At 36.6% G+C, this 27,935-nt stretch overlaps 1 long non-coding RNA gene across 2 annotated transcripts in view; it reads left to right on the top strand.

Moving 5' to 3' along the window:
• The first annotated feature begins 1,548 nt into the window (after window positions 1–1,548).
• The window catches only part of LOC127683238 (uncharacterized), a 701,246-nt gene continuing 674,859 nt past the window's right edge, over window positions 1,549–27,935 (top strand). For both annotated transcript variants that reach the window (XR_007977508.1, XR_007977509.1), the window contains exon 1: window positions 1,549–2,453. This is a non-coding gene — a long non-coding RNA (uncharacterized LOC127683238). The remainder of the gene's footprint in view (window positions 2,454–27,935) is intronic.

Genomic DNA, 27,935 nt, shown 5'->3' with positions numbered 1-27,935 from the left:
AGGAGGCTATAAAGGCATTAACATTTGGCCTGTCTACTCCCTACAAAATTATTGTAAATTTAAAGGGTTGGTTTTTGACTTTACATTCTGATAATTATAAAAGCATTTGCTTCTAATTTTAAAGAAACAACAAAGCAATTTCATTAGAAAGTTTTGCCTCAAGGAATGGCTAACAGCCTTATGTCTTGTGAGAAAAAGTGTTTTGTCTCTGTTTCAATACTAGAAGTTAAGATCTTAAAATTTTCAGTGTATAATGTTCATAGAATGTTTGTTACAGGCCCTTGCTCCTATAGACTTTTAGAATTTTTAGGTAAATGGCTTTCAAAAGTTGTTAGGATATATTAATTGGCTTTATCTTATATTTACCTCATTTTAAGCTTGCCACAGAAGGTCTTAAACCTCTGTTTTCAAGGTAGGAAACGTTTGTTCCTTGCTTTAAGCAACAATCAAATTTATTATTAATGGTTGATCTATTACATGGCAAGCATTTTTAGGCAAAATTAATAACTGTTATCCAAAAGATAATTTGTACTATCAGATCACATGTTTATTCCTTTAAGTTTCTCCCTGCTTCAACACAGATACCTGAATTGGGTGCTATAGCAGCTATTTTTAAGATGTTAAAGGTCAAGCTTTTAATAATAGTAGATATACATAGCTCATGGTTTATAATTGCTTAAAATTGGTCCATTTTTAATACTGCTAATTTTTAATTTCTACAGTTTATACAAATGTGATTCAAACTTCTAAGAATAAAGGATATATTCTCTAAATGACTGTCCTTTAGGTATTTGAAATAATTTTATATTTTGTGCACATCAAATTATAAAGATTTGTTCTTGATGTCCTCAATTTCTACCTCTACCACGTAATGGTGTTAATCCTAGAGGACTTAGTTATTACAGATAAATGATATTCATATTTCTAATTTAAAAGATTAAAAAAATATGTACATGTGACTAATGATTCATTTTTAGGCTGTCTAGTTGCAACTGCTCTAACAGAAAAAGCAACTATATTTTATATAATTACATAGTTATTGCCTATGTTATGGTTTATACTTTGTGTTCCAACTTAAATTAATAAAACAATATCTTCTTGGAAGAAAGAAGAGAGGGGAAATTGTGTCCCTGTGCATATAATTTAAATTATGCTTGCATGTTTTTAAAAAAAATTTTAAAAATTGGATGCCAAGAAACTCCTTGCTAAATGTATATGACATCTTGTAATTAGACATATTGATGTCTAGGTGAAATGAAGAAATTCACTTATTAACATATGCCATGATCCTGATTTAATATTGGGGGAGAAGGCATGTCCTCTGTTTTTTCCACAGAATGCTGCAGAAGATATGCTGACTGTGCTTGCTGAATGCCCAGACCATGGTAACATAAGAGCTATATTGGGTATATGTTCTTGACTTACCTCAATTGTTAAATGTCCCAGGTTAGATAAATTGCCTAGCTTCAAGCTTTTAGACTTTGTGGGACAGAACATGGAGACTGTTATGCTAGCTTAGGAAAAATTAATTGAGAAGAGTTAAAATGACTCTTCTCCTTATTGTGCTCAGCTGACTCAACCATAGACTGGTCTAGAAATAATTCCAATATTGAAGACTCTAATTTTGAAGATGGCTAACAATCTTCAGCCAGCTGTGTTAATTTAACATATAGTCTCCACTTTTCCTGAGAAGTAACAGCTTAATTCTTGATTCACAAGGCTACCTCTCCCATCTCAGAGGCCAAGCCTTGGGTCCTTAAAGTTGTTAATTTACAACTGAATTGGATACTTCTGGGACAAGTTAATCCTATTCCACCTTTAACTCTTGACCTTGTCTGTTAAGCAGACTGGCTGTCTCCACCCAGGTTCACCTGGATGGAGAGATTACATGTCTGTTAAAGACACTTGCAGACCCCCCTGGCTTCAAAACTTACACAAGTGGATCTCCAAAGAGGGAGCCACATAGAACTCAGATCTATGTGTGTTTGTTTATGAACAAACATGGGTACCAGCGAGACGTGCGAGGCAAAGCACTGCATGGGGAGGTGAATTTCTGCTTCTGAGTCCCCAGGAAGTACACCTAATTGCATAGGGGTTAACGTCGAGAGGCTGTCCTTAAAATAATAAGGGAGCCTATTACCCCTCCTCTGAAAAAGACGTTATACAATATTTAAGAGGAATTACGGTCAATGCTTCCCCTCCTGGTTAAGGCCCGCCTTCTTATGAAGGATATTTATCCACTTGTTTTCTACCTCCTCGTGTTCAAATTAATAAAAAAAGGGAGGACATGTACAGAGCCATATTGGGGCAGTCTTGCACTTGGTCAGAGTTTGACTTTGGTCAAGGTTAACTTCTCCCAGTTAGCCAGGATTCTGCTCCACCTAGGGTGGAGTGCACGTAGTAAAGGTTAAGTTCATTGTTCTTCCTGGTATAGGGATTCCTGAATTAAACAGGTGACCCACCCAGCTGCCGGAGCAGTCAAGACGAAGACCTCCAAGAGAAGCTAGACAACTTCCACCGGAACTCAGCCTGGAGTCTGGGGGGAAGGGTTTGCCCGAACTGTTAAAAGGTCCGGCGCCATTAAAGTTTACGGCTTTGATCAGTGAACATTGACTTAGCCGTACTTTCTTTTCCCCGCTCTTCCCTATGACCCCAAAATTCTCTCAACAGGTAACCTGGTTTACATGTAGCTGCTGGCGGCTACAGAGAGAGAATTTGGTAAGCTAAATCTAGTATTCTTATTACTAACAGCAAATATACAATTATGAAGAAAACATCTGGCAAAGGAGATGTATATTTTTGCTTTGTTTTAAATAGAAAGTGCTCATACAAGGAGAAAAAACATTTAAACCTTCCAGGAGATTGCTTGAGGGGTGTGAAACATCTTTCCCAGGAGAAATAATCTCATGTCTTAAACTGAATTTCTGACAGGAGGGTGATGGGTTGCCTTTAGGGCACAGTGTAATGTGCTGGACCAGGCAGATGAGTCAGAAGGCAAGAGTTCACAGGGAGCTTTCTTCTAAAGGCAGGGGAAAATAATCACCAAAACCCTCTTAATGGGTGCTTTGGAAGAGTTCCCTGAGCTGTAACCTTGGTGGATGTTGGCTTCAGGATCATTAACCACCCAAGATAAATACAGTCCATAGGAAGTAGTGTTCTTTCCAGTGTGAGTTGCAAATGAGATAAGTCATTTACAATAAACACAGCAAAAAGAACAAAGGTAGTGATGTGTCAAGTATGTTGGCCTCTTTTTGCAAAAGTTCCATGAGAACAAAAAGCTCCATCAATTTCTAATTTTGACAAATATTCAGAAATACATATTTTTAGAATACAGAAGAGTGCAGGGTCACAGGGAGAAACTGGAATTAGGTTTCCTAAGCTGCTGCTTACTAGCTGGGTTGCTTTGCACAGATGATATATTCCTACAATACCTAGATTTAAATTTTACTTTTTAAAGTAATAATAAAAACATTTGCATAGACCTCCTTTAAATGTTTTATGAGGATTTTAGTCACCTTGAAATAGGCTTGGAAATCCTTTGGTATAGTATCAAGTAATAAAATTCTCTATCAACATTTAAAGATATTTATAAACATAAGGGACTTCTTACTAGATCTGGAATAGGGTGTACTAATTATTACCAAGTATTAGTATGAAGTATTAATATGCACAAAGAAGGGATGGTGAATATTTTCATTCTGTCAATATCCATTATAATATATATCCATTTTCAGAGAATAGTTTGTTGACTTTTAAAAGATTCTACACTTATAAATTGGTCCTGTGAATCAAGATAAATAACATTTCAGTATTTTCTCTTAGCAGTTACTGTCTTAATTAGTTCAAACATTAGATGCTTTGTATTAATATTATATATACTTTTTAAGAAAGTACTCTATGTCTAGCTCCTTTCACCTGGTATATTCCTTGTATTGTATTCATTGTATTGTGTATTGCATTGTACTTGATCATTTCTCTGCTTATGAACACATGCATTGCTTGTGTTCAGAGCTAAATAAATAAGACTGTTATATATTTTAGCAGAAGTTTTTTTCAGTTGAATTTATAGAAAAGTTTTATAATCAGATTTCCAAACTACAAAATGTTACTGAGATGGGTCACTTGTTTTTAGTTGAGCTCATATTTGGGTATGTCAGCCTCTTAATTATGATGCATAATTAGTCATGACTATAACTTGTCTTGAAATTGGCTGAGATGTTTTTTTTTAATCCAGCAACATTTCATAGATCTGCACTAGCTTTGTAAAAATATATACATTCAACATTTTGGATGTAACTTTAAGATGCAATTGATTCATTCCACTTAGAGTTTCATTTTGCTATCATAAAAAAATATTTCCATCCTGTACTCTGTCTCCTTTTTAAACTCAGTTATTATTTCTAGTACTGCTTTCATAGGCTTCTTCAGATTTTTCACTTAACACTGTAGCATTTTTGGAAAAGAGAAAGATTCCATTTCTTCCTTCTAGGCTAAGAAGTGTTTATTAATCCTATTTTGCTTGTCTTTCTGCATTGCCTAGTTTTCATAGTACAGTGGTGAGCACTGTTAAACATGAACTTCCTAGTCAGGCAAAAAGAAAGAATCCTCTCAGCAATGATGAAGAAAGCAAGAAAGCAGGATATGCAGCACATAAAATGATCATTTCACAAAAAAGCTTATATGTATCTTTCCCAGGACATCTAATTGACCTCCAATAGAATCCTTTAACCACTCCACAATATATTTGAATGGCTCGTTATTGTATTGACATTTTAGGTTATTGTTTAGAAACATAAACTCCTTGTTCCTCTGTAGAGGGGATTCACCTTCTGGTCCATGGTATTGGGCTTCATCACCTGATTTTCTTTGACAATATGATGTAGCAGAGGTGGCAAAGCTGCACTTTGAGGAGAGCCATACATTTATACCTTTTTTCTTTTCTTTTAATTTATTTACATTTCAAGTGTTATCCCCTTACCAGGTTTTCCCCTCTCTAGGAAACCCCCTCTGTTATTCCCCTCACCCTGCTTCTAGGAGGGTGTTTCTCCACCCACCCACTCCCACCTCCCCACCCTCGATTCCCCCACACTGGGGCATCTATCAAACCTTCATAGGACCAAGGAACTCTTTTTCCCATTGATGTCTGACATGGCTGTCCTCTGCTACATATGCAGCTGGAGCCATGTGTACTCCTTGGTTGGTGGCTTAGTTCCTGGGAGCTCTGGGGGGGGGGGGGGCGGGGGTTGTTGGAAGAACAGTATCAACCAACCCTACATCCATACCTTAAGGTTCTGGGTTTTGTAGTTTGTTCTTTTAAATGCCTCTAAGTTCTATTTTGGCAGAGAATAGGACTTAGATGGATGTTACTTCTGTAGGTTTGGCCTATAGAATGAGCAGAAAGGAAACTGATAGAAACTGATTTTGACTTCAATCTCAAATTAGGACTGCTCTAGACAATGGACTGTACAGAGACTATAAATCACCAATCAGTGTCTACTGATATACACCATTGCAATCGTGTGTGTGTGTGTGTGTGTGTGTGTGTGTGTGTTTCTCTTTCTTGCATTCCGGAAAAAAAGAAGAAAATGTTTACTTGTACTTAAGTAAGGTAGAAATGGAGTTCCTACTTATGATTATATCTGAGCAGCTCTTAACAGACAAACCTTCACATAGATGACTACTGTAAACTCTTCTGGCTGAGTACTAAAAACTAGGAATAAACAGGAAGAAATGAAAGACTGTAAGAGCATACACTGAATGAAGTAATGCAACATAATGAGTTTTCTGGGTTGATAATTTTTTAATATATATTTTATTTACATTTCAAATGATTTCCCCTTTTCTAGCCCCCCACTCCCCGAAAGTCCCATAAGACCCCTTCTCTCCCCCTGTCCTCCTACCCACTCCGTTCTTCCCACTTCCCCGTTCTGGTTTTGCCGAATACTGCTTCACTGAGTCTTTCCAGAACAAGGGGCCACTCCTCCTTTCTTCTTGTACCTCATTTGATGTGTGGATTATGTTTTGGGTATTCCAGTTTTCTAGGTTAGTATCCACTTATTAGTGAGTGCATACCATGATTCTATTGAAAATAATTTTTAAAACAATATATCTTTTTCTTTCCTTTGCTGAGTAGAGGCTTTTATTATTTTATTCATTTATTATTAAAAGTATTTTTATATGTTGCATTCTGATTAATGTTTCCCCTCCCTCATCTCCTCAAGATCCTCTCCACATCTTTGCTTATCCAACTCTATGTCTTCTTTTTTTTTTCTCTTTCTCTCAGAAACAAACAGGCAAATAAAACAGAAAAAAACCAAGAACAAAGCAAAACAAGCAAATAAATAGAAAACAAAACAATGAAAAGACACAAGAACACACACACACACACACACACACACACACACACACACACACACAGGATACCCCATAAAAATCTAACATCAGAAATCATACTACAGAGCTGCCCAGGTCTTGGGCACAGGAAGAAGCCTGGTGGTCTGTGTCCCAAGTAATGTATTTGAACTACTTGATTGTTTAATAGTTCAGTTTGAATTCTCTTGAGGACTTTCATTCTGGTTTTCATGACGATTCTACTATCTTATATTTCCTTGCCAGCAGTAGACAAGGGTTCCCCTTACTGTACTGTCCCCTAACAGGCATGAGGTGACAACTCATTGTGGTTCTGATTTTCATTTAGATAGTAATTAGCAAGGATGAGCTTTCTTTCATTTATCTTTCATGTATCAGCCATTTGTGTGTCTTCTTTTGAGAAATGAATTTTCATTTCCTTTGCTCATATATATAAAAAAAAGGAACCATACTACATAAGCAAAAGATCAGTAATGTAATCTGTAGGCATACAGTTTTTTGCAACCTGATTTTAAATGTTAAACCTCTCCTCTAGCCCACCACTCACAAGAAATAATGCAAGAGAAAATTTATTAGGATATGGGGAAGTGGACATGTTTAACAATAGTTCTTTGGGAGTGACCTTGATATTCTTTGTCAGCAGTACAGTCCTGTAGCAAACACCAAATATGAATCAGCAGCTTCAGTTCAGTCCTCTAGGCAGGCAGACACCACATATGAACCAGCAGCTCAGTCATAGAGAGACCACTAACTGGTCTCACCAACTGGCCTGAGGCAAGACCACTAAAGCAGCAAGCTGTTTTAGAAACCTCATGAGCAGTTCTTGAGAGAATTTCTATCAATAGCAGCATTACTACAAGTGGAGCTCAAGAACCCTATGCAAGGCAAACCAATACCTGTGTGTTGTTAGCAAGAACAGTGAAGCAGAACAAACCAAACCAATGCTCTGGCAGAACATCGCTTAACATAACTGACTTTCCAAACAAACCAGAAATTTTCACTTAAGTAAGCATGCCAAACAAACTAGTATGAGAAAAAACTATCTCCAGAAATATTAATGAGTTCACCTTGTATTGGCCACCTATTGCTGGGCATGGGGCCTGGCCTTATCAGTGCTTTGTATACCCAGTGAGACTTCTTTGTAAATTGTTTTTCTTCGCAAGATGTTATCAGTTGGAGATAGTGTCTTAGTTAGGTATAAGGGCTTGTGTCTACTTTCTTTGTCAGATCTTTGATCCTACGTGACTCAGATATGTGCTGGCTCTGTGCATGATGTCACAGTCACTATGTGTTCATATATGTATCCGTCTTGTTTTATTTTAATGCTTTCCTGCTGCCTTAGATCCCATTAAGTCTTATAATCTGTCTGCCACCTCTTAAGTGTAGCTCCCTGAACACTATCTGGCTCAATTTCAAATTTAGAAATTTGTTCAAAACACTGTTTAGTACTGAGTGCTCTAATATTTCTCTCTTTGCACCCTTTCTATTTATTGGTCTCTCTATTTATTCCCATCTACTTCAAGAGTAAGTTTCTCTGATAATGGCTGAATAAGACACTGATGAATATAGGAGAATATTGTTAAGAATCACATCACTGGGCTGGAGAGATGGCTCAGTGGTTAAGAGAACTGACTGTTCTTGCAGAGGTCCTGAGTTCAATTCTCAGCAAACACATGGTGGTTCACAACCATCTGTAATGGAATCTGATGCTCTTTTCTGGTGTGTCTGAAGAAAGTGACAGTCTACTCACATACATAAAATGAATAAATAATCTTTACAAAAAATGAATCACATCACTGCTATGTCTGTATAGCAGAAAAGTACTATTTGATTTTCCCCTAGGTCCATAGTCTATCTAGTTTCAGGTTCTTAGCCATGAAAGCTGTGTCTGACATGGGTTCCATCTCATGGAATGAACTTTAAATCCAACCATGAGTTGGTTAGTTACTTCTATAACTTTTGTGCCTCTTTTGCACTAGCATATCTGGTAGACAAGTCACTATTTTTGATTGAAGAGTTTGTATCTGGTTGGTGTTTACTTCTCTCTTGTGGTTTGCAAGTCACCTCCTAGTGCTCTGAACACTAGTTAGTAGAGGTAAAGGCTCTAGGTAGGCAGCAACTTGATTTCTCTATAAGCTATGTAGGTGTTGTTTTCAGCAGTAGGGGCTTACCATTAGTTTGTGGAGGTCAACCAGTAGCCTTGACAATTGCCCGAGTTGTTTGGAGGGTTATAAGAGTCCCTTTGTCTAACAATTGAATTCTATGTAAAATTTCTGGCACTAGAGGTTTCATTGGGTATCAAGAGTTATCTTGTTGGGGTTTTGTTTCTCCTGTTACTTGGTGATTCTATTGAGGTTTCTTTCATATATTTATATATTTTAAGGACCTTCTACTTTAGGAGGTTTCCGTATAACCCTCTCATATGGTCTTTGTATTAGCTACGCCTCCCTGTGTTCCCTACCTTAACTTTCTCTTCCTTCTGTCTCTTTGTTTAATCTTCTTCCTCCAGCCCACCTCTCCTTAAGCATATATTCTATTTCCCATTTCTTGTAAGATCATTCTCTCCATTGTAGCATGCCTTTCAAACGCTTAAAGGCTCATATCCACATATTAAGGAAACACCTATAATAATTATCTTTTGGGGCCTGGGCTTCTTCACTCAGGATAAATTTTGTTATAGCTCCATTCATATGCCTACAATTTTATAATTTAAAATTTTGACAACTAAGTAATATTTGCTTGTGTAAGTGCATCCCATCTTTACTATTGATTTATCTGTTGATGGACAGATAGACCACCTTGATAGACATTTAGACTGTTTCCAATTTCCAGTTATTCTAAGTAGAACAGCAATGGATAAACATGTGTCATTTTCCTTTGGACATATGCCAAGAATGGTATGCCTGTTTAGTGAGGTAGATATATTCCTACTTTCCTGAAGAAATTCTATGCTGATTTTTGTAGTGTTCGTACATGTTTGCCCTTATCCCAGGAATGGAGGAACATTCTTCTTGCTCCATCTCCTTGCCAGGATGAGCTTCCATTTGTTTTATTGATTTTGGTTGTTCTAACTGCTATAAAATGAAATCTCAAAATAGCTTTGATTTGCATTTTCCTGATGACTAGGATGTTGATCACTTTTTAAGAGTTTGTCAGCCAGTGAATTTCATCTTTTACAAACTCCATGATTAGATCTGTACCTCATTGAAAATTTGGTTATTGGTTGTATTTTTCATGTCAGGTTTTGCATTGGTTCTTTATGTATTTTAAATATTAGGCCTTTATCAGATTTGTAGTTAGTAAGGTTCTTTTCTCTGTGTTGTTTACAGCCTTTTGTTCTTATATTAGACAACCATGAGTATTAGGTGTGGTGACTGGTACACAGATAAAGAGAGTCATAGCATGGTAAACTGTGGCAGCCACATGTGGAAAGTAAGAAGGAATATATAATAAAGAGATAAGTAGAGGAGATGAGAACTCAATTTCTGTGTATAAACACCATCTCTATATGTTCTCTGGACACCAGGAACATTGTATTAAGAGCTCACAAACAGTAGAAAGATTAGACTGAGATTTCAAAGTTTGGAATTTGAGAATGGATTAGTTAAAGACTTACTTTAAAAAGTTACTGTTCTTCAGAAGAACATGAAGTTTTACAGAATGTAGAAAAATGTCATTTATAATGTCCTGTATATATTTAAAAGGTAAAACTCACTAAACAAAATAAACTGACAAATATAACCAACATCACAAGAGAAGATAATCAATGAAGACTAATGGTCAAATGTTGGACTCATCAGAAGAGTATTAAAATGAGTTATGGTTAACTGCCATCAAGAAACTAGAGAAAAGCATATTTGTACAAATGAAATCTTTTAAAATCTAGCAAGGATACTTTAAAAATAACTAATGATAATCTAGGTCTTTAAATCTATGTTATTCCACAGACACACAGAGGCTAGGCTAGTGAGTTGTAACTTTGAAATGACAATGGAGGGGGGGGGGTTGCAGCAAATTGTCCAGAGAAAAAAGAAGTGAACCAACGAAACCATAAAAAGCGCCTCAAGAATGTGAGTGCATGACCATATGTACAAGTAAGAAAGTGGCGGCTGCTGTACTCCCTAGACTTACTGAAGGCATTGGTTTAACAAGGGCAGAACCATTGCTCTTTAGGGACATTCAGGGTTTAAGGGACTGCATGTCTCTGGTCATTTTAATCAAGCAATCGATATGTCACCTTGTTTTGTGCTTGTCTCTGTTTTAAATGCCTTTGTTAACATATACTTGGCATGAATAATGAATGGAGTGCTTTTGAATTATTTAAAACCAGTCACTCTGGAAGCCATTTTTCTTATATAAGTTCATTGAAAAGTCATTTTTAACAGGCAAACCTCTTTGATGTTGAATTCTTGCTATAGCTTTCAAGATGATTCTTTTTTTTTTTTTACACTCAAAGAGTAGCTAACATTTTTGTTTTCAGTCTCTTGACTTATAGATTGTATGTTTTTTCCCAGATTAATAATTTCCTTTCAATGCAGTTTGAAAGATATGAGACAGAATTAGAAAAAATGATTTCTTTTGACATTTTTCTGAATATGCAATAACATAATTTAAATTTCTGTGTTTATACATGTGTACAACTTCAAGTCCATAGTGACACTGTTCCATTAGATTTTGTCAGCACATGGATATATACATTTCACTCTTTCCTCCTGATTCTCTTCTTTTTCTTCTTTTCCCTGAGGCATTGTCTTGGTATGCATCCTACACTGATTTTTTGTTCCTGGTACCCCTTCCGCAGACTTCCAATTGCTGGGATTGCTGCTGTGTGCCTCTGTGCCTGGCTTTAGCACTTTTTTTCTTTTTTCTTTTTTAATATTTATGTATTCATTTATCTACATTCCTAATGATCCCCTTCCAGTTCCCCCTCACAGTCTTTACCCCCATATGGCTTCCTTGTCTCCTCCATGGCTCCTTGTCTGGCCTCAGTGGGAGAGGATGCACCTATCTGGCAGAGATATGATACTCCAAAATGGGGAGATACACAGGGGAAGCTTTACAAGTTTTCCATTACTTCACTAAGTACTAGAGACCTTACTTTCTGCTCTCTCGAGTCCGGACATACAACCTGATAGACATTTTTCATCTTCATTTGGCTAATTGTAGTAGATTTCTAATTTATCAACAATGAACTTATGTCCCAAAGAATCAGCACTCACATGCTAGTAAAGCCTGTCTGAGAGGTATTTTCTCATAGAAGTATGTCATGGCCTTTGTGTACTGTGAACACTAGTCAGTATCTCTAGATGGAATGGTATAAGATGACAAATGACTATAGGCTTTTATCTAAAACAAAAACTATATTCATTTTAGTTCCCAAAACTGAAAATCAAGGTTTCGGTATCCTCTGTTTTGATAAGGACTATTATTTTATTGCATGCAATCAACTTCTCTCTGTGGATGGGAGACCAAAAGAAAGGAATGAAAGAGAGAGGGGGGGAAAGAGAGAGAGAGAGAGAGAGAGAGAGAGAGAGAGAGAGAGAGAGAGAGAGAGAGAGAGATTATTATTGCATTATCAGACAGATGTGAGTACTGGCCTCTGAAATTCAGTGAGTCATAATCATATCCTAGCCAAATTTGTCTGTAATAGTTATGTAGGCTTGCATAAGGTTTTATATTTTGAATTTTAGAAAGATAAAGCATAGCTCATAGTATAATGCTATAGCATTTCATTTGGGAGATACTTTAGGTAGTGAAATTGTTACCAAAACTTATAAACTTAGCTGGATGGCTTAGACAGGTACCTATAATCTGAGCACTGAGGCAATTGGATAGAAGTTGCAGGTTTGGGCTAGCTTGAGCTATTTAGTGAGGAAAAGAAAAACCAAGGAAAAATGAGAAACTAATGTGGTGACAGATAGACCCTTAAGAAAACTCCTATTTTGAAGAGCTGAAACAAGAAGGCAGAACATCACCATGACCTTACTTGAGGAGGTCAGCATATCTGTTTCTCATTTTTCTGCTTTGCACATGTTTACAAATAACTATGATTGCTCTGTGTATCAACTGTGAGTTACACATACATCTGAGTATGTAGGCACATTTATAAATACAGAACCCACAAATGATGAGAAAGGCCAACCATATTTGTATATGATTCTGAGAAACATGTCCTCTTGTTGTCAAATCTAGATTGAAGCATGATTTAAAATTTCAGTGAGGATAAACAGGGTAGGATGTTTAGATAAACTCATGTTTTGTGCTGTGGTGAATGTATTATTTTTAAAGTATCTTGGTTCAGTTTTAATACCTGGAGCTTTAGAGAGAGAATACACCTATGTTAACAATATCAAACAGTTGCTGAACATGTGCAACAGAGGAGCCACTGTTCTCAGTGCTGGCACTAGCTTAAGAACTCTTATAGGTAGATGTAACCTTATACTTACTTTACAGGTCTACTAACACCCAGAATTATGTAAGTACCATTGCATTTTAAAGATAGCAATAAATTTCAGTGGGGGTAGGGGCACAGTTCTGGGATGAACCAGAAACCTAGGACAAGAGAAACTCCCAAGAATCGAAGAGGGTGACCCTATTTAAGAACCATAGCAATAGGGGATATAGAACCTTAAATGACCACCTCCTATAACAAGTAAAGACTTTCAATGGAGGGGTTGGGACACCAACACATCCACAAAACCTTCAATCCTAAATTTGTCCTAACTACAAGATGTGCAGGGATAAAGATAAAGCAGAAATTGGGGGAATGACCAACCAATGACTAGCTTAACTTGAGACCCAGCCCATAAAAGACACCTAACCCTTGACGTTATTAATGACATTCTCCTATACTTGCAGACAGGAGCCTAGCATAGGTGTTCTCTCAGAGCCTTCATTTAGTTCCTGATGGAAACAGATACGGAGATCCACACACAAACATTAGGCAAAACTTGTGGAATCTTGTTGAAGAAGAGGAGGAAGGATTGATGTATCCAGAGTGGTCAAGAACACCACAAGAAAACCTACAAAATCAAGTAAACTGGGGCCAGAGGGCCTTTCAGAGAGTGACTCACCAACTAAAGTGCATGCATGGGATAGACCTAGGCCCTCTACACACATGTAACAGATTTGCACCTTGGACTTCATGTGGGTTCCCAAACAACTGAAGCAAGGGCTAACTCTGACTCTATTGCCTGCCTTTTGATCCCTTCCCCCTAACTGTGCTGTTCTGTCTAGCTTTAAAAGGAGATGTGCCAAGGTGGGTTGATATCCATGGGTAGGTCTAGGCCTTCTCTGAGGAGAAAGGGAGGTTAGGAAGGAAATGAATAGAAATGGAAGGACTGGGAGGATAAGTGGGAGGAGAAGCTACCCTTATATACCCTTTGGGATATAAAGTAAATAAATTAATTAATGGAAAAAAATATAGCAATTGATATTTTTTCTCTCAGCCAGAACAAAGAAAGCACATCATAATGTTATTTTATTTCATTGTCATTTTCAAATTAACAGCAACTATCACCTCTTCAATATGGCTGTTATTACAAAATAAGAGAAAGGACTGTGTATGCATTATAGATATTCATGTATATAAATGTGGATATTAAGATTCCAGCTTGATTATTTGTTTTTGTGATTCAGTTTTGTGATACTCCTTTTTTATTTTCCATAAGTTTTATCCAAAAATGCTTATGTGAAAGTGAATCCAGGACAAGTTGTAGAAGCAGAAGGCACTGAACCCCTGAATGAGCACTTCTGGGGAGATGATAAAAGAGTAAAACCAAAATTGATGGAAGAAGTTGTGGGCACCTTTGGGAAATGAAATTCAAATGTCTTGCAAGGAAATGGAATTCTGGTCCATGACTGGGCTTGTCTTCCTTATGCCATACTGGTCCTATAATTTTAAAAGAAATATTGTTGAGACAAGACATAGTCTTAACTGTGAAAAATATTAAACACGATGCTAATAATTTTAGAAGTACTCTAGATTAAAATAACTTATTTATTCTAATAGTAATTAATTGGAGTTGGATGAGGTGCTTAGGGTACTTGATTCTCTTGGAGAGGATTTGGTTCTCAGTGCACACATGCAGCTCATAAGTGGTTGTAACTCTAGTTCTATGAAGATCTGCCCTCTGCAATTATCTGCACATTTGTATGAAGCAAAAATCCATAACTTAAAATAACTATAAATCTACTGAATTCTAGGAAGAGGAGGCTTTTTACAAGTTTATGAATTTGATAGCCATTTTGTGAAACTCCTAAATAAATTACTATAGGCTTAGATTTTTAAAAGCCTATTTTTAGTAAGGGTTCTCAAAATATTTCGATCCCCTTTTAGCCCACCACCCAAAGGTAATGGAGAAAAGATCTTAGGACAAGGGGTTAAGGACCTGTTTAGAAGTAATCCTTTGAGATGATTCCAATCTCTGTTATGATACCAGTAGTCCAGTTCAATAGTGCTAGGATACCAAACATAAATCAACAGCAGTGGCACAATCCAGCAGAAACACCCAGGCCTTCAACAAATCGACATAATTCAGCAGGAGCAACCAGGACCAGCAGGGATGCCAGTAGAAATTCTTGGCTCTGCCTCTGTCAAAAGTGAAGAGCAGCCAAGACTAAGATGAAAGATGGATGGAACATTGCAAGGCTAACTATGCACGTATACCATCACTGTCCATTGAGTCCTATTTATATTCTCTGCAAACATCACATGTCTTTCCATGTATCTTGCCTCAGCAAAATATCACATGACTCTGAATCACATGTTTCCAGAAACGTTCAATTCAAAGTATACTTGTAAATATGTAATACAAAGACAAGGCTTAGAGGAAATATTATGGATATGTTAGACGAGTGCAGCCATGTAAGTTTTAATATTTTTTATGTCATTTTATGTGCTTAGGAGCCTACTTATGATGCAGTTGAATAGTATTCTATACTATTAAGGATTCTTAAACGGAATGTATATCTTATACATTTGGGGGAATTCTTAATAAAGAATGCTACCTGATTCCATCTTCATAAGGTCCAGTGTGTGACCTTGTCATCAGCTAAAGGACTGCAAATGTTGGGAACATTGCTCATACTCTTTAGTTGCTCATACTTAATAGCTAAATAACATAGAAATTGGTTATCATCAATCTTGAACCATCTCTTCTTCTCTGTTATGTCATGTTTCTCAGAGCACTGACAAATTTGTCACTTCTGTTGTGACTAAGATATGAAATCGCCTGCTTTTTTGACATTTCAGATTCTGCTTACGTCTGTGATATGTGTGAGTTAAGTATCTGTAGAAATGCATCCATGTTAGTGTAGATCCTCATTGAGTTCTCCTCATTGAGTTATTCTTCATTGATCTCATAGTCCCAGAGGTGTAAATGGTACAATGTTCATGTTCGGAGCACAGAGAAAGCTGTAATGAACATTTAACATCTCTGTAAATTAGGACTTAATGCTTGACTTGTCATCTTTGTTACATTTGTGGTAAACACAGAGAAAGCCCTTTCCATCTCAGTGAAATGCCTTAAGTGTCCCTTATCCAGAAACCAGTAGTTCCTTGCAACAGTTTTGGGGCTTCAGATTTTACTCTACCTTTTACTGGAGCAGAGTTTGCAAGTGACTCTTGGAATAAATTCATAATGTCAGGGCCAGATAATTAAACGACATTCAAAGTGGAACTGTGCACTTTCAGTCTGTAGGTGTGACTTAGTTCTTAAGGAAACGTGGAGTTCTGCAGTGAAACTGACAGACATTTTGGATTCTTCATCTATTGTTCACCCTCAGCGCTGTCTCCAGTAGTCTAATCAGGACTTCTTCTGGGGTTCTGGCCTGGTTTATTTTTTTCCTAGCCTCAAGTATTGTGAGTATATAGAAAGAATGATTATGCTCTTCTCAAAGCCTACCTGCCTTCTGTATCTTTAGAATATACTTTTGTTTTTTCTATTAATGGCTAACTGTCTGCACTAGTAGTTACATATTCTAGGCTATGATTTCACAAATGGTCAGGGTCTTCTCTCAATTATCACTGTGCTATTAGTGCAATTAATAATTCTTCCTAAAAAATAAAACAACTTATACTGCTACATAATGTTCTGTGGTTACTGGTCACGATTGCAATGGTCGAATATAAACAAATTTTATTAACTTCCTATTCTGTGGGTGTGTTCCATAAGAGACAGGATTTTACAGCTCCATTATGTTCTTGAAGGCTTCTGTGGGTGTACAAGGATGTGGAGTTTATTCCTGCTCAAACTCTGTACAGGAGAGAAACAGAATAACTATGGACATAGTGTTATGCAATTATATAATGTCTAAGCATGTCCAAGAGTCACAATAACACTGAGAAATTCAGTATCTATCCGCAGGGCTTGCTATGTCGTCGAGAAGGAAATCTCTAAATTTATAGCATATAAACAGAATAATTCATTAGGAGGATTTTCTTTATGGCAATAAATGACATGGTTTATTATGAAACGGGTAAGTTCACACATCCATTTATCATCTCTTAGTACCACAACCAAAGTGAAAAAAAGGGAGTTATTAGATTCCAAATATTTGAAGACACTTTCCACACATTGGAGGTCAGAATGCATGTTAAGAATGGAAAGTTTTAAAGAAAGAAATCAGAAGATTTTCTCTCATATAAATATTGAACATATAGAAATTGTATATTTTTTGATAATTACCTCATAGTCTTTATGCAGTCATCATTTTATGTTTGAGAATATTTCTGTGTGTGAAGTCCCTGTGTATTAGTAAATATCAATTGATTATGTATTAGCCACCTCTGTGTTGCTGTAGTAATTTTATGGAGAAACAAGTATGCACTGACAGGAATAAAATAATTTTATGTATTTCACTTACAAAATTGGATGTTCAGGAAAACAAAAGAGCAGTGTCTACTCTGGTACCTCAGGTACTTCTTGAGGTTAGCAAATAGTGATGAAAGAAGTGCAAATGCTTGCTTCTCAAACCATAGCTGAGAGAGCTCTTTGGGGAGACGCAATGTACTATGTGCAGATGTTCACTTTCCTACATCTCCAAAGTTCTACCTTCCCAATAGTGATACCTTGGGGATCATGCCTTCAATTATTGAATTTTGCAGGTATCCAAAATGATTTCCAAACTGTTAGTAGGTAGCTACCAGCAAGCTCGGATGTACCCTGATGGAGAGGACAAGAGGAGTGATGGTTGCCTTTCTGCTGAACAGCTAGTCAGAAATTCTCTGTCAGAGTTAATACAGAACATTGTGTTTCAAAGGCAAGACTAAAAGAAAACATAAATTATTAATAAATTTTATTTATTTTTTAATCCTTTTTCATTTCTTGTTCTTGAGAGTTCATTTGCAGGCTATTTTTGTAATCTTCCATCTTTGAAAAACATGTGATCTGTCTGCTGTCAAAATGTCTAACTCCTGGGGTTATAATTTCTGCAATATTCAGGAATTAATGCGACCTTCCTGACAAGTATGATCGGAGATGATTCCTGAAAAAGATTGATCTTAAAACAGGAATTCATAGGGAATTATGAAAATACCACTAAGAGACACCTCTTAATTTCTCACTTCTCAACAAGGTGAGAACATCAGAAATTCCTAAGGAGTGGAGCTTTTAAAAACACAAGGTCTAGAAACATGATCCAGCTTATGTATTAGATTTTAATACGTTTCAAAGCATGAATTCTACCTACTTATTAATATTATGAATTAATAAATTACTTAACTAGATTAAACTGAATTATCCAAATAAGCTCATTGAATGTTATTTTAGTTTAAAGATTCAGAATCCTGATTCACATGCAATGTTTCTAACTTACTCAGTTGCTCAGCTTGTGAGTCAAAGTGGGAAGGATTTTTTGTTTGTTTTGTTTTGTTGTTTTTTGCTTGTTTTAAAGCTGGGATTACAGTAAGTTTGCTCCCAGATGCTTTAAGAATTCCACAACCACACTAGAGCAAAGAAGCAGGAAAAAGGAAGATGAATTGTGCCTTTTGGAGTGAGGAATTGTCTTGGTCTCTTAGGTATACTTTTGAAAATTGAAACTAAAATAGAACTCCCTTGAAAGAGAATGATGACAACTTTAAAAAGTCCAGTCGATGTGAAAGGATAAGAATAGTCATTCAATCCTATTAGCTTGAATGCAAATATCTCGCCAATTCACCTAATATAGCTCCTTAGACCAACAAAGCATGCACATTCTAGACAACTTCCTGATGCTGGCAAAGCTCTTCCAAAATTAAACCATTCTTTCATCAGCTAAAAATATTTGCATTATGTTTTCCTCCCATAGAAATGGTATTATATCATTGCAATTATGAAACTAGTGTGACACTCCTTATTACCAGAAATGGTTAGATTTCCAATTAGCCATACCACTGCCTCTCATGTAGCTAAGAGATAAATGACTAAGAGCATGAAAGGGATGGGGCATACAAGCAGGGATCGCTTGTAACTTCAGTGGATTCTAAGAATCCCCACATTCAGATGGAGTATTTCCTGAGAATGAGTATGCACTGACAGGAATAAAAAAAAAATAAAGCCACAATTCAAGTGAAACAGAGGGCAGTAAGATTTGCAAATTTAATATTTCTTTGGGGACACATTCTTTTGAACAAACATTTTGTTCTTAGGGACATAGGTGAAGACCTGGGAGGAATTTATGCAGGGGTATGAACATGATCATAACGAGTTATGTGAAACTCTCAAAGCATTAACCAAACTTATTTTTTTTAGAACAAACTTTTGTGAAACCAGAGAGTCTAGTTTTTTTTTCATGGTTTAATACCAGATAATAGGAGTTGCCTAATTACCAAAGGCTACCACAATATTAAGTTCTTTAAATGTACTGTTACACTTAGTCTTCTCCACAGTTCTGACATAGTGACTAGAACACAGCCTGTCATCAAGTACTCAGTGAATGGCCAGTAATGAACAGGTGAGCTGTTGGAGGAGACACCAGAGTGGCCATGTTATAGATCAGCCAGCACAGGGAGGCTGACAATAATGGTACTGATAGCAACAAGCAGAAGCAGTGTTATAAGACAGGACTTCCTAATCGATTCCAAAGCACGTGCTTCTGCCCTCCATAATGTGACTCTTTAATGTCTTTTCTAAATAAAATAAAACCCTTCAGCAGTCTTTGAAGTAGGAGTGGAAGCAGAGAGGAGGTGCATTTTTTCCATATTGGAAATTCTGGCAACTGGCTACAAATATTTCTCATTGTTAACAGTGAGCCATGGGTCTTTCTATAGATCCATATAATCTCTTACCTGCATTTTGAAATCCAAATAACTCATTTAAAAAAAACTCACATGGATACAAAATCTCTGACTTAAACTGATTTGAGTGCAAATCTCATCCTGATCAGATCAATACCATCTCCAGTCTGTATTTATCATTCTTGTGATTTGCTTTGCTGCCAAAACTGTAATGTGTTAGGCTGCGAGCTATTATATCTACAGTTTGTTGAAATGAAAGGGATAGATGGCTAATAGATAATACAATTTATGCACTATTTACTTTTCCAAAGATCTAAACATGTTTAAGGTATAAAATATGTCTATTCAAAGACCTCAGACAAATCACAAAGGGCTTGTTCATGCTCTATTTACTGAAGCTGGAATCATAAGAGTGAACACACAAACACACACACAAACACACACACACACACACATACACACACACACACCATGTTGGATTTTAAGGGTACATATTTCAAGATACCAAGGCATCTGTTATAAATTCAGACTTTAATTTTAAGAAGATACTTACCAGGAATCGTGGTATCTTGCTCCTTGCTGGGGCAGTGTGCCCATCACAATGCAGCTAGACATTGTGACAGAATAAACATGAAGCAGTGCTTGGGAGTGTTAAGTTCATTTCAGTAAGTTATAGAACACAAGAAAGATAGTCATCCCCCAACTATTCAATATACACATATCTCTTCTTGACACACTTATATCCTATTTTTTAAACCTCATTTCTGTATGAGATTTAGCAGTCATGGTACCCTGAGGTAATGTAAAGGAAGAAGAAAGATAAAGAACAACATTTATTTCCATCACACTTCTTCCCAAGTTTTGGTAAGTCTAATTAAAATTATTTGGTTAAGTTTTCTTGCAAGACAAGTAGATAGAAAAATAAATGGGTTGTCATGGTTTCATTGAACAGCTGGGAACATATGAATGGTGTTTGAGTTAAATGACTAGAGCCCTCATTATCCAACAATTCGTGACAGCTGAGGTGCTAGAATTTGGAGTCTAGGTTCTTAGCTAGGTGAATTTCCCATTACATGAGATTCATCCAGAACCTAACTTTCAATATTTGACATGTGCTACATTTAGGATATTTCATTTTTAAAATAGATGTTATATAAATCCATTGCTTAGTCTTCCACAAACATTGCAGAAACAAATAATAGAAAAATTATATAAAATGAGAGTTCAGGCTGACTCAGACTTCCTGCCTGCCTCCCAAATGATTTTCCTAGACTATTCAAGACACAAGACAGACTCTTAAATTGTTACTGTCCAAACCCTTGTTCCTTTCCCCTGAGAATGTGGAGGTGGGCCAAACACTCATTTTGACACTGCTAGGACTACAGTCTTGCTTTATCAAATGGGTCATGGCATGCTTCTGAGGTGTCTCAAGGATGCTAAAGGCTTTGATTAAGGAGACTGAAGTTGAATTTTGCACACTATTCACACAGTAAGTAGACTCCTAGTTAGTTTCAGAAATACAAAGAGGCATCCTTCACAATTAACTTCTTTCTTACCCCTCACTTATAGATTATTACCCTTCTTCTCTATGTTTTTGCTGATAATACAGAAGAACAGCAATTTTTGTATTTTATTTTGATTAGGGGGATTCTGTAGACTTAATTGACTCCCTTCCAAACTTATATACTGAAACTCTAACACATTCAGGCCCAAGTGATAGAGTTTAGAGATGTGTCCTTAGGTAAGATTATAAAGGTTGTACACTTGTGATGAGATTCTAGGCCTTACAGGAAGAGACATAAGAGAGACTTTTCTTAAGTTTTTGACTTTGTGAGGATGCATTGAGAAGAGGCTGCCAATCAGTCAGAAGGGGCACTATATATGTAGGTCACAGTGCCAGCAACACAATCTCAGGCTCTTTCAGAACTCTAGAAAGCTGAATTTGTGTTGTTGAATCCATACAGTACATAGTATTTTTCTCTAGATGACTAAGCTATAAAGACAAGGTGTTATGTCACCATCTCTCTAGAGACATCAGTGCTAATTAATAAATGTACACCTCTTGGAACTGCAAAGAATTAGATTAGTTCTTTGTTCAGTACTCAAATCTAATATATTGGTATATATTTCATCATCTAATAAGAAAATAAGGCAAGTCATAGTTGAAAGCAAACATATTCCTTATTAGACCTAAAGAATTTTACAGAGAATCCTCCATTGTTTAGTTAATACTTCAGAAGGATGCTTTGTCCTTTGGTCTTTGTTGGAGGGGACCAATGTGCTGTGTCACTGGGTGGCATTTATACTTTTACTGTTCATGTTCATGGGGAAGATTTCTGCCTGTGCTATTAATGGGCTCTTACTGGCTGTTGACCTCGTGTTTGCTTGTTCCCACATGCATTGTTGCCTGCATTTGTTTATTTACTTATTTAATTTCCAACAATAATTGACACACTCTCTGCACATACCAGTTACATTACAGATACCTGGATCTAGGTCTAGGTCACAAGATGGTCCTGGAAAAGGCATCAGCATACAAAGGTAGGCTAAATGCAGAGACCAGCTGATATAGTAGGGCTCAGGTACATTGCTGTGAGGAAATGTAGGAGAAAGCATCCTAATACTAAAGAAATGATAAATCCTAGGGTTCTCAAGGAATTCCTATAATTTAGAAGATTCATAAAATTCCTTCCTAAGGTTATAAGGTGGAGAACAATTCCTGGGAGGCAAGACTGAGGTCAGTAGATATTCCTGCAGATAGTGAAGAAAGTGTCCATGGATGGAGCATTCTTTGAGTTGCCTATCTTCTTGTAAGTGGTCCCCTCTCCATACCTCCATAAACAAAGCAATAACAAAACAATAAAAAAAAAACCTGACTGATTCACTAACTTATATTGAGTGGAATTACTTCTTCCATGTCTAGTTGGTGTTTCTTCTTAGATGACTAGATATTTGTCTATGTCCCTGCAGGAAATGTCATACAATATATACTTAAAATACTTAAACTGTAGATAGCAGTATGTAGCTTTTGTGATCTCAAAATACATAGTGGAAACTCTAATAAGTGCAATATTTGATGAATATGTAAAATTTGAGACTTCTATGGGTTTATTTTATTTGACATAAGCATGCTTCTTTTTACTATTCAACAGTTATGTCACTAAAGCAATAAAGTTGCGTAGTACATATGTTTTTTCTTTTCTTTCTTTCTTTCTCTTTTTTTATTCAATATATTTTTATTTACATTTAAAATAATTTCCGCTCTTCTGGCCCCCCACTCCCAGAAAGTCACATAAGACCTCTTCCCTCCCCCTGTTTTCCCACCCACCCCTTCCCACTTCCCTGTTCTGGTTTAGCCATTCTGACTGGTATAAGGTGAAATCTCAGGGTTGTTTTGATTTGCATTTCCCTGATGACTAATAAAATTGAACATTTTTAAAGATGTTTCTCTGCCATCCGAAGTTCTTCAGGTGAGAATTCTTTGTTTAATTCTGTACCCCATTTTTTAATAGGGTTATTTGGTTTTCTGAGGTCAAACTTCTTGAGTTCTTTGTATATATTGGATATCTGATGTAGGGTTGGTGAAGATCTTTTCCCAATTTGTTGGTTGCCGATTTGTCTTTTTGATGGTGTCCTTTGCTTTACAGAAACTTTGTAATTTTATGAGGTCCCATTTGTCAATTCTTGATCTTAGACCGTACGCTATTGGTGTTCTGTTCAGGAATTTTCCCCCTGTATCGATGTCCTCAAGGGTCTTTCCCAGTTTCTTTTCTATTTGCTTTAGAGTGTCTGGCTTTATGTGGAGGTCCTTGATCCATTTGGAGTTGAGCTTAGTACAAGGAGACAAGGATGGATCAATTCGCATTCTTCTGCAAGTACATATGTTTTTGTAACTTTTTAAAAAATTTTCTATATTCTTTGTTTACATTCTGAATGCTTTCCCCTTTCCCGGTTATCCCTCCCCATCGGTCTCATAAGCCCTCTTCCTGCTGCCCATTTGCCAATCACCCCCTCCCATTTTCCTGTCCTGGTACTCCCCTACAATGCTGGATCAACTCTTTTCAGAACCAGGGCCCTTTCTTTCGCTCTTCTTGCGTATCATTTGATATGCTAGCTGTTTCTTGAGAATTCATAGCTTCTGGGCTAATTAATATCCACATATCAGTGATTGCATTCCATGTGTATACTTTTGTGATTGGGTTACCTCACTTAGGATGATATCTTCCATTTCCAACCATTTGCCTAAGAATTTCATGAACTCATTGTTTTTAATTGTTGAGTAGTATTCCATTGTGTAAATATACCACATTTTCTGTATCCATTCCTCCATTGAGGGACATCTGGGTTCTTTTGAGCTTCTGGTTATTATAAATAAGGCTTCTATGAACATAGTGGAACATGTGTCCTTATTGCATGCCAGGGAATCCTCTGGGTATATGCCCAGGAGAGGTATAGCAGGGTCACCCAGATGTCTCATGTCCAGTTTTCTGGGTCTTCAATCCTATTCCATTTATCCACTTGCCTGACATTGTACCAGTACCACGCAGTTTTTAACACTATTGCTCTGTAGTAATGTTTGAGATCTGGGATACTGTTTCCCCCAGAAGTTCTTTTACTGTTGAGAATAGTTTTAGCTATCCTGGGTTTTTGTGTTATTCCAGATGAATTTGAGAATTGCTCTTTCTAACTCTAGGAAGAACTGCATTGGTATTTTGATGGGGATTGCATTGAATCTGTAGATTGCTTTTGGCAAGGTGGTCATTTTAACTATATTAATCCTGCCAATCTACGAGCATGGAAGATTTTTCCATTTTCTGAGGACTTCTTTGATTTCCTTCTTCAGAGACCTTAAGTTCTTGTCATAAAGATCTTTCACTTGTTTGGTTAGAGTCCTACCAAGATACTTTGTTGTTTGTGGCTATTTGAAGGGTGTTGTTTTCCTAATTTCTTTCTCAGTCTGCTTATCCTTTGGGTATAGGAAGGCAACTGATTTGCTTGAGTTGATTTTGTAAACAGTCACTTTGCTGAAGTTGTTTATCAGCTGTAGGAGTTCTCTGGTGGAGTTTTTGGGGTCACTTAAGTATACCATCATATCATTTGCAAATAGTGATAATTTGACTTCTTCCTTTCCAATTTGTATCCCTTTGATCTTGTATAATTGCTTTAGCTAGGACTTCAAGAACTATATTGAAAAGATATGGAGAGAGGGGGCAGCCTTGTCTAGTCCCTGATTTTAATGGGATTGCTTCAAGTTCCTCTCCATTTAGTTTGATGTTGGCTACCATTTGGCTGTATGTTGCTTTTACTATGTTTACATATGGGCCTTGAATTCCTGTCCTTTCCAAGACTTTTAGAATGAATGGATGCTGAATTTTGTCAAATGCTTTTTCAGCATCTAATGAAATGATGGTTTTTTTCTTTGAGTTTGTTTATGTAGTGGATAGCATTGATGGATTTCCATATATTGAAACATCCCTGCATCCCTGGGATGAAGCCTACTTGATCATGGTGGATGATCATTTTGATGTGTTCTTGGATTCAGTGGGCAACAATTTTATTGAGTATTTTTGCATTGATATTCATAAGGGAAATTGGCCTGAATTTCTCTTTCTTTGTTGGATCTTTGTGTTGTTTTAGTATCAGCATAATTGTGGCTTCATAGAACAAGTTGGGTAGTGTTCCTTCTGTTTCTATTTTGTGGAATAGTTTGAAGAGTATTGGTGTTAAGTCTTCTTTGAAGGTCTGATAGAATTCTGCACTGAAACCATCTGGTCCTGTGCCTTTTTTGGTTGGAAGGCTTTCTATGACCCTTTCTATTCCTTTAGGGGTTATGGGACTATTTAGATGGTTTTTTTGATCCTGATTTAATTTTGGTATTTGGTATCTGTCTAGGAAATTGTCCATTTTCTCCAGATTCTCCAGTTGTGTTGAGTATAGGCTTTTGCAGTAGGATCTGATGATTTTTTTGAATTTCCTCAGTTTCTGTTATTATATCTCCCTTTCATTTTTAATTTTGTTAATTTGGATACTGTCTGTGCCCTCTGGTTAGTCTGGCTAAGGGTTTATCTATCTTGTTGATTTTTCTCATAGAACCAGCTCCTGGTTTTGTTGATTCTTTGTATGGTTCTCTTTGTTTTACTTGATTGATTTCAGCCCTGAGTTTGATGATTTTCTGTCTTCTACTCCTTGTGGGTGAATTAGTTTCTTTTTGTTCCAGAGCTTTCAGGTGTGCTGTAAGCTGCTAGTGTATGCTCTCTCCATTTTCTTTTTGGAGGCACTCAGGGCTATGAGTTTTCCTCTTAGCACTGCTTTCATTGTGTCCCATAGATTTGGGTATGTTGTGCCTTCCTTTTTGTTAAATTCTAAGAAGTCTTTGATTGCTTTCTTTATTTCTTCCTTGACCAAGGTATCATTGAGTAGAGTATTGTTCAGTTTCCATGTGTATGTGGGCTTTCTGTTGTTTTTGTTGCTATTGAAGACCACTTTTACTCCATAGTGATCTTATAGAAAGCATGGGATTATTTTGATATTCTTATATTTGTTGAGGTCTGTCTTCTGACCAATTATATGATCGGTTTTGGAGAAGGTACCATGAGGTACAGAGAAAAGGTATATTCTATTGCTTTAGGATGAAATTTTCTACATATATATCTGTTAAATCCAATTGTTCCAAAGCTTTTATTAGTTTCACTGTGTCCCTGTTTAGTTTCTGTTTTCCTGATCGGTCCATTGAGGAGAGTGGGGTGTTGAAGTCACCCACAATTATTTTGTTAGGTGCAATGTGTGCTTTGAACTTCAGTAAAGTTTCTTTTATGAATGAGGGTGCCCTTGCATTTGGAGCATAGATGTTCAGAATGGAGAGTTCTTGGTGGATGTTTTCTTTGACCAGCAGGAGGCATCTGTCTGTATCTCTTTTGATCGCTTTAGGTTGAAAGTCAATTTTATCTGATATTAGAATGGCTACTCTGGCTTGTTACCTGAGACCATTTGCTTGTAAAATTGTCTTCCAGCCTTTTACTCTAAGGTAGTGTTTGTCTTTGACACTGAGGTGTGTTTCCTGTATGCAGCAAAGTGTAGGGTCCTATTTCCTTATCCAGTCTGCTAGTCTTTGTCTTTTTATTGGGGAATTGAGTCCATTGATGTTAAGAGATATTAAGAAATAGTGATTATTACTTTCTGTCAGTTTTGATGTTAATTTTATATTTGAATGGTTATCTTCTTTTGGGGTTAATGAAAGAAGGTTACTATCTTGCTTTTTCCAGGGTATAGTTTCCCTCCTTGTATTGGTGATTTCCCCTTTTATCCTTTGTAGAGCTGGGTTTGTTGAAAGATATTGTGTAAATTTGGTTTTGTCATGGAATATCTTGGTTTCTCCATCTATGGTGATTGAGAGTTTTGCTGGGTATGGTAGTCTTGGATGGCATTTGTGTTCTCTTAGAGTCTGCATGAGATCTGCCCAGGATCTTCTAGCTTTCATGGTCTTTGATGAGAAGTCTGGTGAAATTCTGATAGTTCTTCCTTTATATGTTGCTTGGCCTTTTTCTCTTGCTGCCTTTAATAATGCTTTCTTTGTTTAGTACATTTGGGGTTTTGATTATTATGTGACAAGAGGTATTTCTGTTCTGGTCCAGTCTGTTTGGAGTTCTGAAGGCTTCTTGTATATTCATGGGCATCTCCGTCTTTAGGTTAGGGAAGTTTTCTTTCATAATTTTGTTGAAGATATTTGCTGGCCCTTTAAGTTGTAAATCTTCACTCTCATCTATGCCTATAGGTTAGATTTGGTCTTCTCATTATGTCCTGGATTTCCTGGATGTTTTGGGTTACAAAGTTTTTGCCTTTTGCATTTTCTTTGACTGTTGAGTCCATGGTTTCTATGGAATCTTTGGCGTCTGAGATTCTTTCTTCTATCTCTTGTATTCTGTTGTTGATATTTGCATCTATGTCCCCTGATTTCTCCCTAGGTTTTCTATCTCCAAAGTTGTCTCCCCTTGCGATTTCTTAATTTTTTCTACTTCTGTTTTTAGATCCTGGATGGTTTTGCTCAGTTCCTTCACTTGCTTTTTTGTGTTTTCCTGTAATTCTTTAAGAGGTTTTTGTGTTTCCTCTTTCATGACTTCTGCTTGTTGACCAAAGTTCTCCTGTATTTCTTTAAGTGATTTTTGCATTTCCTCCTTATTGGCTTCTATCTTTTGATCCATATTCTCCTGAATTTTTTTAAATGATTTTTTTGTTTCCCTTGTAAGGGCTTCTAACTTTTGATCTGTTTTCCCCTGAATTTCTTTAAGAGATTTATTTATGTCCTTCATGTGATTCTCTGTAATCCTGACCAGTGATTTTTAAATCCAAATCT

The sequence above is a fragment of the Apodemus sylvaticus genome, chromosome 4, assembly GCF_947179515.1.
Source record: "Apodemus sylvaticus chromosome 4, mApoSyl1.1, whole genome shotgun sequence".
Lineage (NCBI taxonomy): Eukaryota > Metazoa > Chordata > Mammalia > Rodentia > Muridae > Apodemus > Apodemus sylvaticus.
This window is presented reverse-complemented; position numbering and strand designations above follow the sequence as displayed.